Raw genomic sequence first — 21,793 nt, 5'->3', positions numbered from 1 at the left:
TTGTTTTTGTGCATGCTTTAGAAAAATGACCTTTAAAAGCAGTGTAGTGGAATATAAATGTAAACTGTCTTTAAACATTTTTGACAAGCTTAGCGCACTCAAAGCCTCTACTTGTAAAAACAAGTTTGTTAAAAATTTCTATTTAATAGTCACTAATAATTATAGTTACCGCCATATAAGTTTGGTTTTCATCATGTTGTATAGTTTTATTACAGTTGTGGAGAATTTTAAACAATTTACACAAGTGATGAAATTTTATGGAGAGGACATAGCAAAATAAAAATGAATAATCTTAGTTTAAACACAGATTTGGATCACCCTATATTCTCCATAAAACTGACTAAATGATAAAAAAACAGTCAATAAATATAACCAAGTAAACGTAACTGGCAAATAGTAATTTGTGCCAATGTTTAACCATTTTAACACAGCAACAATATACACTTGTAATTTTGTAAAAGTTTTTCTGTTCCTTTATTACATTGTTTTGTTCTCCTATCTTTGCTTTTTTTTTTTTTTTTTTTTTTTTTTTTTTTTTTGTCTTTTTGCCTTTTCTAGGGCTCCTCCCGTGGCATATAGAGTTTCCCAGGCTAGAGGTCGAATCGGAGCTGTAGCCACCAGCCTACGCCAGAGTCATAGCAACACGGGATCTGAGCCACGTCTGCAACCTACACCACAGCTCACAGCAACGCCAGATCCTTAAACCCACCGAGCAAGGGCAGAGATGGAACCCGCAACCTCATGATTCTAGTCGGATTCGTTAACCATTGCGCCATGATGGGAGCTCCTTGTTCTCCTATCTTTAGCATGTTAATAAACACTTTTAAACTTGGAGTCTATACCTACATAACACATTGCACAATATGATTTCAAGTATTGAATAGTTTTCTCACAAATATAGTAAAAACATTTTTACTTTAAATGTATAACTTCAGCATGGTTTCATGAATATATTTAACTTGAAAATATCAGTTGGTAAGCATATATGGAATATTTTCTAAAATATACCATGAAAGTGATAATTACATTTTTTAAATAATCAAAATAATGATTAACAACAGTCATTAAAACTGTTCTCTTTAGAATCTTTTGCAAATGGGGTAGTGAGGTGACATTCAAGGATGTTCTGGTATCTGCAAGTAACAGTTATGTGTACATTTACCTCTAGAAAACAGAAAAATATTTTGAAGAATATTTCGCAAAGTATTTATGAAACATAATTAAGACAATAGAGATAGTAAGACTCAATCAATTAAATCTAGGAAACTCAGTCAACACTGCTTCCAGAGAAAGGCATGCTATTATAAAGTTTTCCCATGTAAAAATAATTGACGTTTCATGTGGCATTTCCTGTTGCCACTCCTAATAACTAGATTAGATTGTTTCAACTCACTCCTCTCCCCACCATCCTAATATTCCACCTACTCCTCTTGGACATCCAAATCTCCTGAGGTCACAGAAGGCAGTAAGACAGACTACTTCCTGGGGTCTATCTTCCTTCTGACTCCAAATTCTCTTTCTGCTGAATTGGTTCAGTTTTGGTGTCATTCATGTGCTATTCCTGCAGCTAGGGTGGCCATTTTAACAAACAGAAACACAGCACTTCAAGCTACATTTGAATTTCAGATAAAAATTAGGGTTTTTTTTTTTTTTTTTTAGTATAAGTCTGTTCCAGGCAATATCTGGGACATACCTAGACAAAAAGCTTAAGTGTTTTTTATTTTGTTATTTATTCAGTATTTAACTGAGCTTCTGTATTTAATTTGACAATCCTACCTATTGCACACTAGATTAGCCTTTGATGGAATTCTGCTTCTTTTCATTAATTCTACATTCTCTCCCCTCCTACCGCAATAAGATTCTTTTCATGAAACAATTTTCCTTGAAGTTTTGGGAGAGCTGGAAAGAAAAACTTACGAATAATAGGAGATACTATAAAACACAGTTTATTTTTCCCCTTTACTGCTCTGTTACCAATGTATGCATTTTTACTGGTATTGATTGACTCTAACTTATTGCAAGGAAACAGAGAAAGGGATTCTTAAGTGTAACTTTGGGTAAATTTAAAATGTTTATATATTGTTTCCTCATATGCAACATGAAAAGATTGATTATTTACATGAAGAGGTAGGTTTATCGATCAAATTTAAAGTTGAATTAAGATTTGGGGAAAAAAGATTCTGTGGACTATATACATATATATTAAGAAATAGGAATTTTCCTTGCTATTAAGAAAGGAAACAGAATAGCAGAATAGATAAGGAAAGGCTAAAATTGCCTCAAGGGCTGATTTTTTTTCCAGTATTCCCTATCTCTAGTCTTCCTCCGTCTGTAGACCAGTGGAATAAGCCTAGACTTTGTAACTAGGAAGGCTGACTCAGTATTCCACTGGTTTTGTAAATTTTATAATTTTTACCTTTTCTGAACCCTAATTGATTTTTAGAGCCTGATATTTTCTTTAGGAATTTGCTCATATATAGCTTTATCACTGAGGCCATCTCTTACCAGCCTACAAATATAGCAAATCAAATGTACACTTTACTTTTCTTCATTGCACATATCTTCTCTCACATCATGTGACCATTCATATATTAACCTGTTTATTTTTATTGCCTATCTCTTTATGCCATAAGGTAGCCACTACAATGACTAGGATTTTGCCTATCTGTTTCTTTGCTATATCCCCAGCACTTCAAACAATTCTTATCTCATAAAAGGACACAATATGCATTTGTTGACTGAAAGGTAAGCTTTATCTATTTCTATATATCATAAGGGGCTAAACCAAATTCCAGAAGGTTTTTCTGAAGCATTAAAGGTGTACTGCATATAATGAATTAGGATAGTGCCTGGCTCATGGTATGCAGAAAATAAATGATTAATTTTATTGTTACTAACACAGTGCACACTCCCTGACATGTAGTAGTAAATCAATGGATTTTAATACTCTTTCCTTTCCTTCTTAATTTCTTTGATTTATCTCCCATGTCAAAGTCCTAGCTTCTCTCACTTACCCTGAACAGAATCATGGAAGTGCAGGAAAATACAAAGAACAATAAAAATGCTAAATTTACAAATTATTGATAATAATGTGTTTTGCTTGAATTCCATAAATATATTTAAATACAATTAACTGAAAATACTTGGCAACAATAGCACAGAAAGTTGCAGGAGTATCTATAGTGTTATATTATTTAAAAATTTTAGCATCTTGGGGATAGCAGGGAAAGTATTCATGTATATTATATCTTACTAAGTCAAAGATTCTTGTGGTAGTCTTTTGAGTAATAAAGTAGAAAAAGAGCTTTCTTCAATCAACCATCTCAGAGTTTTCATTGTGGCTCAGCAGAAACAAATCTGACTAGTACCCATGAGGACTCAAGTTCAAACCCTGACCTCACTCATTGGGTTAAGGCTCCAGTGTTAGCATGAGCTGTGGTGTAGGTTGTAGACACGGCTTGGAACTGGCGTTGCTGTGGCTACGGCATAGGCCAGCAGCTACAGCTCTGATTCGGCCCCTAGCCTGGGAACCTCCATATGCCACGGGTACTGGGTACAATCCTAAAACAGACAAACAAAAATAACAACTTCATAGAAAAGAAAAATAAATTTAAAATAATTTGATCAATTCAAAAGTGGGCAAGAAAAAATATTTTAAAAAATTGTAATGCAATAGATATACATAAATCTAAACATATAAACAAATCCAGCAAGTTGATGAGGAATAAATAATCAAATAAAAATGGTCATTTGCATTTAAAAGTGGAATCTAAATATAGGCTGCTTTCAAAAGACCCTTGAAATTCAAAAGTAAAGAAGTTATTATAAAAGTATAGGAAATATGCCAAAACAAAATGAAAAAATAAAAAGAACATTGGTATAGCTACATTAACATCAAAAATTACTTTAAGGCTGGAGTTCCTGTTGTGGCTCAGCAGTATCCATGAGGACTCAGGTTCAATCCCTGGCTTGGCTCAGTTGGTTAAGGATGCAGGGTTGCCGTGAGCTGTGGAGTAAGTCACAGTCACAGCTTGGATCTGGCGTTGCTGTGTCTGTGGTCTCTGTGAGCAGCTGTAGCTCTTGTTCATTACCTAGCCTCCTTAGCCTGGGAACTTCCATATGCCACAGGTGAGACCCAAAAAAGCACACACACACACACACACACACACACACACACAAAGACGACTTTAAGGCAATAAGAATCACTAGAGCTGTAGAGAGATACTTCATCATAATAGGGTCAATCCGTTGGGAGGATCATTAATTCTAAATTTGTGTGCATATCATAATGTAGGTTTATACCATATAAAGCAAAAGTTGACAGAATAAAAAAGAAATAAGCACTACCACAAATACACTGGGAAACTTTTCATGTATTTCTCTCAGTTACTGTACAAGAACACAAAAAACAATAACACTATAGATGAGATAAAATTATTTTAAAAAATTAAACTTAACTGACATATAGAATGCCACCAATAACAACTGAAGGGAACATATTTTTTCCAAGTGTGCTTGGAACATTTACCAAAACTGTTTATAGGCAGAACAATAAAACATGTATCGACAAATTTTAAAGAGCTCATACAGGAGTTCCCAATGTGGCAAAAAGGATTCAGTGGCATCTCTGCAGAGCCAGGATGCTGGTTCCATGCCTGGCCCAGCACAGTGGGTTAAAGGACTGCATTGCACAGGGGTGAACTAAGTCACAACTGTGGCTTGGATCTGAGCCTTGGCCCAGGAATTCCATATGCCATAGGGCAGCCAAAAAAGAAAAAAAGAAGAAGAAAAAAAGCTCACCTAACACAGAATAAATTTTCTGGCCACAGTGTAACTATGCTAAAAAACAATAACAAAAATATAACTGGAAAATCCTCAGATATCTAAAAAAACCCCAGCAAACCCTTCTAAATAATTTGGGTCTAAAATAAATCACATTGGAAATTTCAAATATTTTGGACTGTATGATAATGAAAATGAGGTTTGGTGACCCTTCTGGATGTAATGAAGATATAATTTGAAAAAAAAATGTAATGTGTCAGTGAATATGTTAGACATAATCTAAGTAGCCACCACTAAAAGTTATAAAAAGACTTCTAGCAATACCTCTGTGTTCCTATTAAAGATTAGAAAAGACCGAGAAAATTTAATGTGCGTGTGTATGCGTGTGTATTTTAACACACTAGAGAGGCGATGAACCAACCTGGACTTAGGAGAACAAAATTCCCAAGAAGGCAAAATCTTTTGGAGAGGTATGGGTATGACAACATTGTGCAGTGGTTTTTGTTTGTTTGTTTGTTTTTCTCCCAGTTGAGAGTGGGATATAAGACATACTTAAAGTAAGACAAACTGCTCATGAGGCTTAAGAACAAACAGCATAGTGTTAAGGAGTCTCACAGGGACAGAACCATAGAAAGTGAGCACCAATTAGAGTATTTGCAAGTGAATAAATAAAAAAGGAGAGGAAGGGAACTGAGTCCAACAATCTTCAGTTTTTCCATTTGTGATAGTCCCTGAATTCTAAAGTCAAAGGGACAGTCTAGGAAGCTAAGATGAAGTCTTTCACCTCTAGGTCCTCATGTAAGGAGGTCGGAAGTCACAGACCCCATCCTAACAAGTAAGACCCTGAACAGAACGAACTGTCAACTCTTCTTGGCTCTGTAAAAGAGGGGAGGACAAAGGCAAACCACTCCCTGCTCCCCTCCAGATCAGAGAGACAGACAGGCAAATGTAGGAAGTCAAGGCTTTCCAGAACTCAGCCTAAAGGACAGGAGGCTTGGTGACCTTTTTGGATGTAATGAAGATATAATTTGAAAAAAAAAAAAAAATGTTATGTGTCAGTGAATACATTAGAAATAAGTACCCACCACTAAAAGTTATAAAATGACTTCTAGCAATTCCTCTGTAGAACCAGCACTGCAGTAGGAAAACCTGAACTATAACTGACAAACTTCTGGAGACACAGTGCAGACAATGCTGAGAGTTAAAAAGTCCAGGGGGATCCTGTCAAAGGAAGGCCTCCATAATATTGTGAGATTTGCCTTCAGAAGTGCAAGCAGATCCCCACAGTAAATATCAGAGAAAAAAAAATCTCAGAGTTCCTGTCGTGGCACAGTGGAAATGAATCAGAGCATCCATGAGGACACAGGTTCAATCCCTGGCCTTGTTCAGCGGGTTAATGATCTGGCCTTGCTGTGAGCTCGAATCCCGTGTTGCTGTGGCTGTGGTATAGGCCGGCAGCTGTAGCTCCAATTCAGCCCTAACCTGGGAACCTCTATATGCCATGGGTGCAGCCATAAAAAGACAAAAAAAAAAAAAAAATCTTATTGGGTTTCAGGTATGGATGGAAAAAGGAACTATTTTCAAATATGCAATAACACTCTTCTTTTTAACGAGTCCTATCCTCAGGAGAAACAAGTTAACAGAGCTTAAACTGCCTGGGTATTTTCAGAGCCTAACTGACCTGCGGAAGAGAAGTACCTAGCTCCCCGCTAACCATCCACTCTGGCCATACTTTCCTACCCAATTAGGGAGTAAGAAAACCTGAGGAACATCTGTGGTATTCACAGTGCAGAGGCACAGACTCACTAAAACGCTGAGACCTAATCATAGGAATGCTTCCCTGCCCTACACTTCACCACATTGCTAAAGGCTTGTTTATAGCAGTTCCTTTTACTGGTACATCATATCCAATAATCAAGAAAAAAATTGCAAAGTATACCTAAAGGCAAAAGAAAAAAGAAAAAAAAAAAAAAAACCCAAACCCCCACAATTTGAATAGATAGAGCAAGCATTAGAATTGGACATGACAGTGATGTTGGAATAGTCACACTGTGAACTTAAAACAACGAGAATTCATATGCTAAGGTCTCTAAAGAATAAAGTAGACAGCATGCAGGAACAGATGGCTAATGTCAGTAGAGAGATGGAAATCCTAAGAACCAAAAAAAAAAAAAAAAAAAAAAAAAAATTACTGGTGATAAAAAAACACTGTAACAGAAATGAAGAATGACTTTGATGGGCTTATTAGGAGACTGAGCATGACTGAGCAAAGCAGAGTGTTTTCAGCAGTGCTTAGCTGGGATGAATTAAGTAGTAGTTCAGAGATTAGTGGAGGAAGATGTGACTTGGAAAGACCAAAATCTATGGTGGGACCTCTCAAAGGCTATGACCTAGAAACTGGTTGAGCAGATGAGAGCTAGAAGTTTTACCAAGTCTTTACAACTTAACAAGCCAAGTCAATGCCTAATTGGATTAATATGATCAACTTTCTACCTAGCCTAGCAACGCAATTAGTAAACCTCCTTGAGAAAAGGTGCTGAAGATGCTATTAAAATACTCTTTACATAATGTCTAGTATCACTCAAATATTAATAAAATATGCCAAGAGAAAGGACTAAATGATTGAAAGTCAATAGGAGAAAATAAATATAGTTAAAAACAGATCCATTGGTGAAACAGATTTTAGAATTATCAGATAAGGGTTCTAAATAGATCCTTATAGAGATATATATGTATGTAGATGTAGATTTATGTATAGAACAAAGAGATGCAATAGGGAGAATTCCCCAAATAATTTATATAAAATTACATATAAATATTTATAAAATTTATATTAAAAATCAAAGTAAAATATTGGTATTAAAAAATACAATAACCAGTGGAGAACTCTGTGGATAAATTTACCATCAAATCAGTGTCTGAGAGTCCTTGATCTAAAATATAGATCAATAGAAAATATACAAACTAAAACACAGAAAGGAGAATAATTGAATATACCAAAAAGAATGTGTGTATGTGCATACACATGTGTGTGTATGTATGTTACTGAAATATCTAACAAATCTGTACTAGAGTTTCAAGGAGAGAGAAACTTTGGCAGAAGTAATTTTTCAGGATATGATAGTAATTTAGAGTTTTCCAAAACTAATGAAAAATTTTAAACCATACATCCAAGAAACTGCAAACTCCAACTATTAATGATCTCAAGAAAAATCACAATTTGACATACACCACTCCAACTATCCAATTTGACATACAGTAGTCCAACTAATCCAAAAGAAATAATATTTTGAAAGCAGCAAGAGGAAAAAGACACATTAACCGTAGAATAGCAGCATATAAGACCATAAACTGATTTTTAGAAAAATTATCAAAACCAGAGACAATATAATATAATCATTAAAGGGCTAAATAAAAACAATTGGCAAACTACAATTATGTGTCCAGAAAAAAGTTTAAAAAATGAAAGCAAAATGAAATATTTTTAAGATATGCACATTGCTAGTAACTGTCACAAGCAGAATTATACTTAAAAAATGTATTAAAAGGAATTCTCAGGCAGAGAGAATTCTGAGTGATGACCTGACTCAGGAACAGAGAAATATAAGAATGAGAGCAATAAAGATAAATTTTCCAAAAAAAAAAAAACCAGAAGTAAAAAGAAAACCATAATTGCCCTGAATTTACTAAAGAAATCAGTTGGTATTTTAGAATATTCTTCTAAAACACCACCAGCTTCATACAGTTTTAGTGGTGGTTTAGTGAAACATTTCAGGTACAAATAACACCAATATTTTAAAAAGTTATTTCTGGGAATGGAAAAACAGCCAATACTTTCTACTTCATTTTGAGGCCAGCATAATTTTGAAACCAAAATCTAATGACATTGAAAGATATAAAATTAGAAGCTAAAAATCTCTCATGAACATAAATGTGAAATCCTAAATAAAGTATAAGCCAAGGGAATCTAGTAATATATAAAACATGATTATATACCATCATTTCTTTGCATTTCTTAACATCACAGAAAATTTTGGGTTAGCAGTCAAAAACCTCCCAACATAATTAGCTATACTAGCAGACATACAGAAGAAAAAAACATGATCATCTCAACAAATATAAGAAAATATTTGATAAAATATTTGATAGAAATATATCATTTATATTTAAAAATAAACTTAGTGTACAAGAATTACAAGGAACTTTACTTTTTCTGATTATTATATCTAGAAATTTAGCAAAAATACAAATTTCAATGAAATTTTGAAGAATGTTCCTTAAAGACTGGGCAAAAAAGACACTGATGCCTGCTCTTACCACTATTATTCAACATTTCATAGAAGAATCTATTCAGGGCAATACAACCAGAGAAAAATATAAGGCACAGAAATTAAAAAGGAACAAGCAAAACTGCCATTATTCACATAAAACATTCTTAGAAAACAGAGAATAAATAAACTATAAGAATTTATCAGTAAATTTGGCAAAATATTTGGATATAAGGACAGCACAGAAAAAAAGACAAGAAAATCAAATACAAAATTACCATTTGTAATAGTATTAAAAATCGCAAATATTTAGGAACATATGCAATGAAAGATGTGCAAAACTTCTTCATAGGAATTTATATATTTTTATTAGAGAAATTTTAAGAGCTAAATAAGTGAAAGAATGAACCACAACCATAATTTGAAATTCAATATTGTAAAATGTCAGTTTCCCTAAAGTGATCAGTAAATTCAACAGACCCAAACTTAATCCACAAGCTATAAGATAACAAGCAACCAAATAATAAAATAAATGAAAGATTGGGACAGGTACTTTACAAAAGTGTATATTCAAAGAGTCAATAAATATAAGAAAAGGTGTTAAATTTAATCAGTAGTAAAGGTGATACAAAGTAAAAACTAATTAAGTATATTATCACATTTCCATTAAACTGTATAACATTTTTAAAAATGATATCTACAATTATTGGTAAAAGCTATCATGTGTTGCTGGTGGAAGTATAAACTGGTATAAACATGCTGAAAATTTAACTATATTTTGAAGACTAATCATACACATATATCATGACTTGTAATATATCCCTAGGCATACACCCCAAGAATTACGCATATATGTTCACAAAAGGCATACATAAGAATATTCATAGCAATACTATTTGAAAGGACCCTAAAATGGAAACAACTCTAATGCCCATCAATAGTAGAATGGATAAAGATATAATATCTTCATTTAATGGATTATTAGAAATCAGTGGAAGTGAATAAACTGCTGCATGGATTAATCTCAAAATATATAAACAATATAATTTATTTATATGAAGTTGAAAATTAGCCAATTTAAGTGAAGTTAAAAGGTAGGCAGGTGTTTTTTGAGAGGAGACAGTGACTCTACACAGGATGAGAACATCATCTGATAATGTGCTAGTTCTTGTTCTGACTGTTGATCACCTGAGTCTGCTCAGTCATGAAAACTACTGATCTGTCTAGTTATTATTTTTGTACTTGTCTGTAAGTATAATTATTGCATAGAATATTATATATATTGTGCTTTAACAAAACTTTACTTTGAAAAAATGACAGAACTAACCTCTTTAGTCTCTTTAGTCACTTTTAGTATCCAAATCAGAATACTCCAAGTTCTCAGCTAATGAATTCATCGTTATTGCCACCTTTTCCTAATGATTCCTGCTTCCAATATTATTGAATGTTCACAAGATTACTTACATAGTTCCTTAAATCAGTATTTTTCCAAAAAAGAAACTCATTACAATCATATGCACAGCAACACAGTAATACCTTTTTTCTCCAGATCCTGATATTCAGTGGAAAATTTTGCAGTGACTATTCCTTCATTAATACTTTTAGAAAAAGAACATTGCCACTCTTTTGAATTTCTTAGCACCAGTGTATTATAAGATCTGAGATGGCTGCAAGCTGCTACTAGCACTATGGAAAAACACCACCGTAAATATTTGTAAAAATGGATTTTCTATTTATACTTGCTAATCCATAATAAGTAAGAGGCATTCTCAAAGATTTCTTGCCATCTAATTCAGCAGTTTATTCTTCCCTATGTAAGACAGAAGTATGCTACCCCAGGAGAGTTGTTATGGAGTTTTCTTTTGGAAAAGTCTTTGTCTGTAGATAGGAGAGTGTGTCCAACTGCTTTGCGAGATTTTAGTAACCCTGAGAAAATTTCACAAGTGAGTGAATGAAGACGTTTCTGCCATTTCCTCTCAAAATATACCATCACCTTCCCCTCACCTGTGGGGTCTAAAATAGAACTCAAATTCACGTTCTATCTTACAAAGTGAAAATTGGTATGAAAAAAAATTGTGAAATGTGACTACGAATTCCAATAATCACTTGGTCTTTCCCACAGGAAGTGAAAGAAATTAGAGAAAATTAGATTTTACTGAGCTAATGAGGCACACAGGAAAAGGTTTAGTTTTGCTTTCACTTTTTCACTGAAGCAACCAATGTAAGATCACAGCTAATTTTGCATTCCCTTTCATCTATTTAAGTCATAAATCAGATAAATGCAAAAGTCAACTGAAACTCCTGTAAGACAAAGGGGATAGGGAGAAGGATCCACAATTTACTGGGCACCTACTATTAAAATATCCATTTTAACCCTTACAATAATCTTACGCAATAAATATTATTGTAATTTGACAGATGAGTCAACTAGGTTCAGTGGGCTTAAATACCACCCCCAGGTTCAAAAAGCTACTACATTACAGAGCCAGGAGTCAATGTCCATATTTTTATCATGCTAACCATGCTGTTACTGTCTGATTGCAGAATTAGTGCACTGTTACAAACGGATGTTCGATCTTTATTGCTATGTGTATTTTATCTCTTTGTGGTCTTTACTACTAAGTGTACTCTAATTTTTAATAGAAATCATTTTAATTCGTACTAAAGAACAGAAACACATTTAAAAATCAGGAGTTCCCGTCATGGCTCAGTGGAAAGGAATCTGACTAGTATCCATGAGAGCCCAGGTTCAATCCCTGGCCTCGCTCACTGGATTAAGGATCCAGCGTTAATGTGAGCTGTGGTATAGGTTGCAGACAAGACTCAGATCCCATGTTGCTGTGACTTTGGCATAGGCCAGCAGCTACAGCTCCAATTCAACCCCTTGCCTGGGAACTTCCATACGCTGCAGGTGCGGCCCTAAAAAGATAAAAATTAAAAAAAAATCAATTTATGCCTACACATTGGAATGTAATTAAACAAGATGCCTACGATAATGTTCCAGGTTAATTGCTGAGCAGGAAGGAACACTAAAATGAAATCTGGTAACAAACCATAATGCCATGAACCAAATAGCTATCTTATATAATGCAGTCCACAATTTAAAGAGATAAATAATGTAGGTAGTGACTAAGATGATGGATTATGAAATCAAGATGACTTGTGGATTACTATATTTTATTAAATCTAAGACACTGTTGACTGTGAAAACTAACATTACTTTATAATGAAGGAACAACTGCCAGCAGATAATTTTAAGATAGCTTTGACAGTATGATCCATCGATGCATCCTGACCTCAGAAGTGTTAAATTTGGAGTAAAAAAAAAAAAAAGAATGAATGCAGAATTGGTGAGAAAGTTATGTCACATAAATTATAAACATTTTAGTAGCTGACATAAGATAAAATTGTGTTCTGCAGTTACTAATATATGTAATGAGTGTTCCTTATTGTGGCTGCCTCCTTTCAGGGACAAATTCAGGGATCCAGAGTCTTTCCATCTGGGGTCTGGTCCATCTTTAACTAAACAGGACTTCCAGGATCCTGCATCAAGATGGTGGGAGGGAAAACAACCAGGGGGATTATACCTAAGAATTGTGTATGAATCACAGCTGGTAATAAAATGTATCACTATTACTCACATGTCATTATTGGAATTCAGTCACAGTAACACAAAGCAAGCTGGGTAATTTCATCAAGTCAAGTGCCCACAAAGAAAAGGAATGCAGTTTGTGCAAAGTTAAGTTCTACCACAATCAATCAAGTCAGTGTGCTCACAAGCCTCCACAATTCTCTCCACTCACAGACACATGCAAGACTGTTTCCCAGCCTCATTTTGGTGGGATGGATCACTCAGTGAACATACCAAGGGCAGCTGCCCTAAAGAAACACCAGATCTACCTCAGACACTCCGTGTGCAAGATTTTAGCACTTATTGTCTTAATCCTCTGAGATTTGGAAATTTTCATTTGTTTATTATTGCAGCATAATTTAGTCCAACGTGATCCATTAGCTCAGGTCCCTCATTTTATGTGTTAAAGATAAAAATGATTACCCCACAGAGTAGTGGTAGAGATTAAATGTGGCATAGTGAACTGAATATAGTGCCTGGCATATAGCAGTATAATCAATAAATAAAATGTGTTACTATGATTTTCATAAAATCACTATCAACTTTTGAATGTGGAATCTTTACTCTGATTTGACTTCCAACATGTGTAAATATTTAAATGATTATCTTCACATTATACTTGCAAACTAATTTTTACTTAGATAACTTCATCTTACAAATTTGCCAGGGGGAAAAAAAATCCCCTAACATAGGCTTCAGATAAAATTAGAGTGCTTTGGAACCCTGAATATGATAGTACATTAAGATAATCTGTTTGTAGACACCAGAAAGAATGTTGGCAATTGTGTGAAAGTGCTGGTGCTTGAATTAGGATGGACACAAATAAACAATAGTTCAGTCCTCAGTTACTCTAGAAAATTTATCCTAATCTCAAACCTTATTAAAGTTTCCAAAACCCATGATAAAGCAAAGAATTTGCTACAGAAAAATAACAGTTTTGCACTTAAATATACCTTATCTCCATGCTAATAATACTCTATTTCCACTGTGAGACCACCTCTTACATTTTTAAGGCCCCTCATTTTAGATGTAAAGCCAAGATTCATGCCAAAGTGTATTATGGAGAAAAGATGAGAGTAATAAATGTGAAACATGAAACTAAAGGGGAAGTATATCATTAGCTGAAATATACCTACAATTCAAAGGAAAAAAACTAGAATGCATTTTGATGTTGTTACGAATTGAATACATTCTTGGAAACAGAATGAGTGGGACAAAATGAGTATTTAGGTCAAGAGAGTTTTGCCTTTTTTATTTTTGTTTTGTTTCATGGCCATGCCTATTTTTTATTTATTATTATTTTCTAGATATAATTGACATTGCCAAAGTTCCATTCTTAGGGCAAAATATAGACAAAGTTTTAAACCCTGAAAAGTGCACAATAGACATTATCCAAACCTAAATTATTATTCAAAAATAATTTCAGTTTATAAAATACATTGAATAGCCAGGTGTACTTTTGGGTGAATGACTATAAATACAGATTACTTATCTGCTGTTGTCTTTGAAAAAATTCACTGCTTTTTATTCTGATTTTATTTCTCCTTCACTTTCTTGCTGTCATCGGTTTCAAAATGAGGCCCTTACACAGTAAAGATATGCAAAGCATACAGATATTTAATGTCATCAGGCCCAGTTCATACTGATTTTTGTATACCATTGTTACTCAATTTTACAACATACATTGTATTTTTGTATTTTTATAAACTAAATTATGAAAGTCAGTAATTTAAGTAATTCCTGCAAGATACTTCAAAATATCTTTATCTCTTTCAACCATGTGAATATTTTGGGGCACTTTTTTTTTTTTTCCTTTTAGGGCCATGCCTGCAGCTTATGGAATTTCCTGGGCTAGGGGTTGAATCAGAGCTGCAGCTGCCAGCCTATGCCACAGCCACAGCAATGCTGGATCCAAGGTGCATCTGTGACTATACTACAGCTTGCAGGAATGCCAGATCTTTAACCCACTGAGTGAGGCCAGGGATAGAACCCACAACCTCATGGATACTAGTTGGGTTTCTAACCCACGGAGCCATAATGGGAAGTCCTGAAGCACTTTTAACTTTAAGCAAAATTATTCTCACTTTAAAAAAAATTTTATAATGATTTTTTTTTTCCATTATAGCTAGTTTACAGTGTTCTGTCAATTTTCTACTGTACAGCAAGGTGACCCAGTTACACATACATGTATACATTCTTTTTTCTCACATTATCATGCTCCATCATAAGTAACTATACAGCAGGATCTCATTGCTTATCCATTCCAAAGGCAATAGTCTGCATCTATTAACCCCAAATTCCGAATCTATCCTACTCCCTCCCCCTCCCCCCTTGGCAACCACAAGTCTATTCTCCAAGTCCATGATTTTCTTTTCTGTGGAAAGGTTCATTTGTGCTGTATATTAGATTCTAGATACAAGTGATACCATATGGTATTTGTCTTTCTCTTTCTGACTTACTTCATTCAGTATGGGAGTCTCTAGTTCCATCCATGTTGCTGCAAATGGCATTATTTTGTTCTTTTTTATGGTTGAGTAGTATTCCACTGTATATATATACCACATCTTCTTAATCCAGTCACCTGTCCATGGACATTTAGTTTTTTTCCATGTCTTAGCTATTGTAAATAGTACTGCAATGAACATGCGGGTGCATGTATCTTTTTCAAGGAAAATTTTGTCTGGATATATGCTCAAGAGTGGGATTTCTGGGTCATATGGCAGTTCTATGTATAGTAATCTTGCTTTTAAAAGTAGTCAATTTTTTTTTTGCTTTGTAAAAGCAGTAAAGTATGTATATTCTTGGGATTGATTACTATAATTACTATAATTTTATTCTTTATTGTTGGTCATCTTTGCTATAAAACTATATTATTTTATGGTTTCAAAAAGGCATCTATACTCTGAAGGTGAAATAATTACTTTGTAATTTTTATAAAGATGTTAGTTTTTCATACTTATCAAATATGAAATATCCATATGTGGAAAAAAGTGGTACATTTCATATTATTGGGGAGGAAGAAGTTTTCTTCTACCTTTTTATGTTCTCCTGGATGTTCTAAGAATTAAATTGAGATGAGATACGTTAACAGAAAATCAAACAAAAATTTGATAGCATGTGTACATGGGAGAGATCTGGGAAAACTGAGTCTCTCACCGAAATGACTGAAACTCTCACCTTAAATATCATCTTCAGCTAAATACAAAACAGAATTTTTGGGATAGTGGTTATGACTTCAAAGAAGAGGAAGGCATTGAGATGGAATCAGAAAGCAAATGTTTGGTAAAAAAAGAATGTTCACTGAGTCCTGAAGAGACAAGTGGACAGAGAGAGGAATTTTAACATTTTGCCTTTTTCTCAGTTTAACATACCTAGTTCTATTATAATTACCTACGATTCTAAGTAATCCACTTGCCAAAGAGACATATTGCAGTAACAAATTTTGCTCCCCTACAATATACATGATGGTTTTTATCATTATATGTTTTATAAGTTATTACTGAGGATTGTCATCTTAGACATGTTAGGCATGAACTTGTTCATTGCAGAAATAAGATTTTTTGAATGCAAATGCAACTTCTATTAATTGAAACTAGCTCTTTAACTTTATATGTTTATGACAAAATATGTGATAAACTTGTATAAAGTTTAATACTGGAAGCCCCTCCTAAAGCAAATAATTAAAATCACATAAATAATTACATGAGAAGGCAGTTATTCTTTCTTCACATATTGTAGGAGTTATCTGTGAAATACCATTTGCTCAAATTCTCACTTGGGCTTACATTTATTATTCTCCATCAGTATGTCAGATAATAATTATGACCATTTTTATTAACTGGAGACATTATATTAAAATTTCAAATCTAGATCCACTCTAACTAGACTGTGAAACTATTGGGAATTGTTTAGTGAACTGATGAAAGCCCATTTCCTAAGATATCTCTAGTTATAACACTTCTATTAACATGTTGTAGGACAAACTGACTCCAAAGATTTCATAAAATATTTAGAAATACAAATACATATAAAAATATAAATAAATATATGATGGCTAATGAAGGTGACCTACTTGTAATCCTTTTAAATTCTTTTTCATTTTTTAACCTATTCATTCTCTTTTCCTACCTGCTCAAATTTTTATTCTATGGCAAGAAAAATATGAATCCAAAGTCAAGATCTTTTGTCCATTATTTCCATAAGCCTTCTGGTGAGAAAAGATGTTCTACTTAAAAGTTTAAAGTGAAACCAAGTTAAAATGCAAAGACTGACAGTGGAATTAACATTGCAAAGAGTAAGGACTTCATGGGTTTCACTAAATATCCATCACTTATCTTTAGAATGGTGACCTTAAAAACAGTTACACATTTTGGTTTATTCTTTTAAGGGCTACTTGCCAACCATTTTATGCTTTCCGAGTTGAATTTCATTTCGTGGTTGCCCTTTAATCACTGAAGGTCCCTTTTTATCGTTTCTGCACTAATTGGTGTTAAAACACTTGACAATTTATTGTGATTTAAGTTTCATTAGCTTGCATCTCTTTCCCCACTAGATGATTAACAGAGATGTTAAATAAGATTACAACCTAATAACAATGCCCTCTCTACCCTGACTGTATCTTTCCTCAACTAGATAAAATAATATGTTTTCTTGATGGAAGCAAAACATGGTTTCAGTCTGTGTCTTGTGAAGAAACAGACTGTCTGTCTTTGATAATTTGAAGATTTGTAATCTTCCTTCAGTCTTATATGATTAAGTTCAGAGCAAAACTGCCACTTAATTAATATAAATTTGTTAGTACTTGTGTAAAATCTAATAATTGTTTCTCAATCATTTCAGCTTTTAAAATATGAACCTCATTTCCAAAAAAGGAATTTCACTCACACACACACACACACACACACACACACACCTCTTAGGATATAAATATTTTAAAAACTAATTTATAATTTTCAACCTACACTTTTCAATTTCTTGAAGACATCTAAAGGGGATTTACTCTAAAAGGTGGGCTTCAGTTAACCTCATCTCAGGCTGACAATTCTCATACCATTTTTAAGAACAGCTTTATTGAGACAAAATTCATATGTCATAAAGTTCACCCTGTTAAAATGTACAATTCAGTAGTTTTCTCTATATATTCACTGTTGTGTAACCATCACTATCTTAGCTCTATATATTCACTCTTGTGTAACCATAACTCACTATCTTTAGCTGTATCTCATACAATTTCATGTTGTTGCAAAAGTTTTTATATTACTTGACTATACTTTTGATTATATCTTAGACATTGACTTTTTAGTTATTTTATATAGATATTTTCTTGACATGATTATAAATTCTTTAGTAGCTGGACATATATGCTTGTAAGAGGATATTTAATTAAAAGTTTTGAGTATAGCAACAAGGTAAAATAGATATGAAACTTTAAAGTGAATATGAGTCATATCATATTAAGTTGACTTTATCAAAGAAATACTCCAAATTCCTTTCCACAATTTGTTGTCTCACAAGCAAATACTTAGACCGTAAGAAGTGGAGCCTTTGTCTAGGGGGTGTATGCCTCAGAGATTGAACCTGGTTGAACAGAGTCCCTGCAAAATTCCTATCTATTCAGAACCTCAGAATGTGATCTTACTTGTAAATAGGGTCTTTTATTGATATTATCAAGTTACGATGAGATCATAATGGATTGTGATGTGCCCCCTAAATCTAATATAACTGATGTCCTTACAAAGAGAAGAAAATTCACATACACACAGAGAGGGGAAGGCCACAAGAAGACATAGGCAGAGATTGATGTGATGCATCTAACCAGCCAAGAAACACTGAAGACTGTCAGCAACCACCATAAGCTAGAAGAGGCAGGTGTGAGGTGGTACCTCATTATAGTTTTGATTTGCATTTCTCTGATAATTAGCAATGTGGAGTATCATTTCATGTGCCTACTGGCCAGGAGAATGTCTTCTTTGGAGGTTGCCAAGGGGGAGGGTGGAGGGAGTGAGACATGCTGGGAGTTTGGGATTAGTGGATGCAAACTATTACATTCAGAACGGATAAGCAATGAGGGCCTACTGCATAGCACAGGGAACTATGTCCAATCTCTTGGGATAGACCATGATGGAAATTAATATAAGGAAGGGAATATATATATGTATATGTATATATATATATATGACTGAGTCACTTTGCTGTATAGCAGAAATTGGCACAACATTGTAAATCAACTATATTTTAATAAAAAATAAAAATTAGGAGTTCCCATCGTGGCACAGTGGTTAACGAATCCGACTAGGAACCATGAGGTTGTAGGTTCGATCCCTGGCCTTGCTCAGTGGGTTGGGGATCTGGTGTTGCCGTGAGCTGTGGTGTGGGTCGCAGATGCGGCTCGGATCCTGCATTGCTGTGGCTCTGGCATAGACCAGCAGCTGCAGCTCCAATTCGACCCCTAGCCTGGAAAGCGGCCCTAGAAAAGGCAAAAAAAAATAAAAATAAAAAAATTTAAAAAAAAGAAGAGAAAAGAATTCTTTCCCAAAGCCTTCAGAGAGAGCAGCTTTGCAGAAACATTAATTTCAGGCTTCTAGCTTATAGAAATGTTAGAGGATAAATTTTTGCTGTTTTATATACTACCTAACTTGTGATACTTTTTTATAGCAGTTATAGGACTGTACAGGGGACTTAACACTTTGCAATGCCTTCCTCAAAATTTTCTAACTTCTTTTTTGGTGTCTAGGTCCAGTATCTATGGACAGCAGGATGAATGATATGGATCACGTACAATTATAAAGCCAGATTAAATATATAATATTAGGGAACTTCAGAGGCAAGAAGATCTGCATTGTTTTGATATGAACATTTTCCAAAGAACCAGAGCACTGTGTGAAACAACAGTGTTGCTACCTTTTTCTTCCAACAGAAGATATAAAACTAACCAGGAATGGTGGATTTGACAATAAAGAGTATGAAAAGATGATGCCTGGATTTGAGGACCCGAGGAGGAAAAAATGGTGCCTGAGTAGTACATATAGTATTCATATGCCCTGATTGGACAATTATGAAAAATATAAGTTTTCCTTCTCTACTCGTTATTCTAAGTATTCATTGATAAGTCATTATATATCACATGGACCCATGCCATTGTAACATATTTAGAATCAAATGGTTTTATAGAGAGAATCTCCTCAAAAGCTATGTGACTCAGAGACTGACACAGCCTAGACATAGCCAAGTCATGTGTCTACTGGCCTGAGGCAAACAGGAAAGGGATGAGATAGAGATAGAATCAGAGAGAGATACAGATGGAGATGGAGAGAGGAGAAAGAGAGAGAGAAAAAAGACTTTGCTGAGCAGTAACTGAACTCCTACTGAATGCAGAATAAAGGTTGTATTAGAGTTCTCTGTGGCCCTAATTCAACTTCCAGGAGAGAGGAAAGAGCTGCATGGGAGTCATTTAGGAATTTCGTGTCTTAACAGAGGAGAAGCTGGGGTTTAACTATTTATCATCTGATTTCTAGAGGCAATCACAAAGATAAATAAATAAATAAATAAATACCCCCAAACCACATTCATTCTGTTTAGGGAAATCATAAAGAAAAACAAATAACATTCCAAGTTTTTTCTGAAGACCATAGTAATGGCAGAGTGTGAGATTTAAATTTTGATCAGGCCCAGAGATTACAACTAAGATTTAAAAATAACAGTCAATAAAGAACTTTCTGCAGTCCTTACTACGGCTCCTGCCCCCTGTTTTTCCACGATGGTGAAAATGGCATGGAATAGAAAAGGTAGAGATGAGTTGAAAAAAGAAAACTGACAATTTTTTCATATACACCAAGCCACCCCTTGGTGAGAAGAGAAAAAAAAAAATTCATCCTCATAGTGTTATTCGCTGAATTGAGACTGTTTGTAAAATGAGTTATAAAACTTTTTTTTTCAACCGAAAGTGACCAGATGTTGAGGGGATGCCTGAGTGTCATCCTGTGATAAAAGACAGACGATTCTTTGTAAGAAGACTTAAAGAGTGTGTGAGGGAAATAAAGACTTCCTTTTGGTTACATTCCATGAGTTTTGTAAATTAAGGATATCAGTTGAAGCACACTTTAACTAATACAGCAGAAGTTGTGCTTTAGTAACACATTGCATGAAGAAGGCCATGGTATACATAGTGCTAAATGAAAGGAGGGAACTAAAATTTTCTCTGAAGTTGTTACAATACATTTTCTTTCTTTCTAGCTTATGTTTCACAACTCAATACTTCAAGCTCTCCCTGAAGAATTTCTAAACAAACTTGAACTTTGATGTCTTTTCTTTTTTGACCCTGACCTTGATGTCTTTTCATCCCACCTGCCCTGCAAGCATCTAGTTCTGCGTAAATCCCTTTGTCTGTACACAGACTTTTGAGACTCCTGGAGAAAAATCACACACCTCAGCCAACTATTGACACTACACATTCATGGTCACCTGTTTGATCAGTGTCTAACAGTGATTTCAACTGGCAGTGTTCCTTCTCATATCCTACAAGAGATATTTTATCTTTTGCAAAAGATAATCCAGTCCTTCATTTCAAGAAAATTGAATACATTGAAAAGTAAAAAGTCCAGTTCTTATTTCCAAAAAACAGGCAATCCTATCATTATCTATGCACACCTGTTCCTTTCATTAAAATGGAAGTTCCCCTATCAATGTCAGGTCCACATTCGTTCCTGAAATTTACAAGTGGTACCCCGCTCTGATTCTTTAGGATATATCATTATCAATGAACCCACATTCCTTTAGAACATCAAGCTGCCCCTTTTACATAGGAAATTTTTCTATTTTCATGTGAATTTTTTTCAAATCCCAAAAACAGCAAATAGAAAAGAAAAAGTAAGCTCTTTCATATTAAAAAATGTCAACAGTGACAATACACACACACACACCAGAAAAAGAATACAGAGAGATGGGATTAAGACAGCAAAATAGAAGGACTGGATCTCAACTTCTTTCCTAAAAACAACAAAATTTACAACCAAATGCTGAGGAATCATCAACCAAATGGACTGGACACTTTCAAAAAGATATCCTACTCCAGAAGACAAAGAGGAGGCCACATCAAGAGGTAGGAGGGGCAATT

At 34.3% G+C, this 21,793-nt stretch overlaps 1 long non-coding RNA gene across 1 annotated transcript in view; it reads right to left on the bottom strand.

The window, feature by feature from the left end:
• LOC110261440 overlaps positions 1 to 21,793 on the bottom strand; it is a 107,266-nt gene that overhangs the window by 47,428 nt on the left and 38,045 nt on the right. The gene's annotated exons all lie outside the window — the stretch shown is intronic.

The sequence above is a fragment of the Sus scrofa genome, chromosome 6, assembly GCF_000003025.6.
Source record: "Sus scrofa isolate TJ Tabasco breed Duroc chromosome 6, Sscrofa11.1, whole genome shotgun sequence".
Classification (NCBI taxonomy): Eukaryota; Metazoa; Chordata; class Mammalia; order Artiodactyla; family Suidae; genus Sus; species Sus scrofa.
The sequence above is the reverse complement of the archived record's forward strand: the minus strand, read 5'-3'. Positions and strand labels throughout refer to the sequence as shown.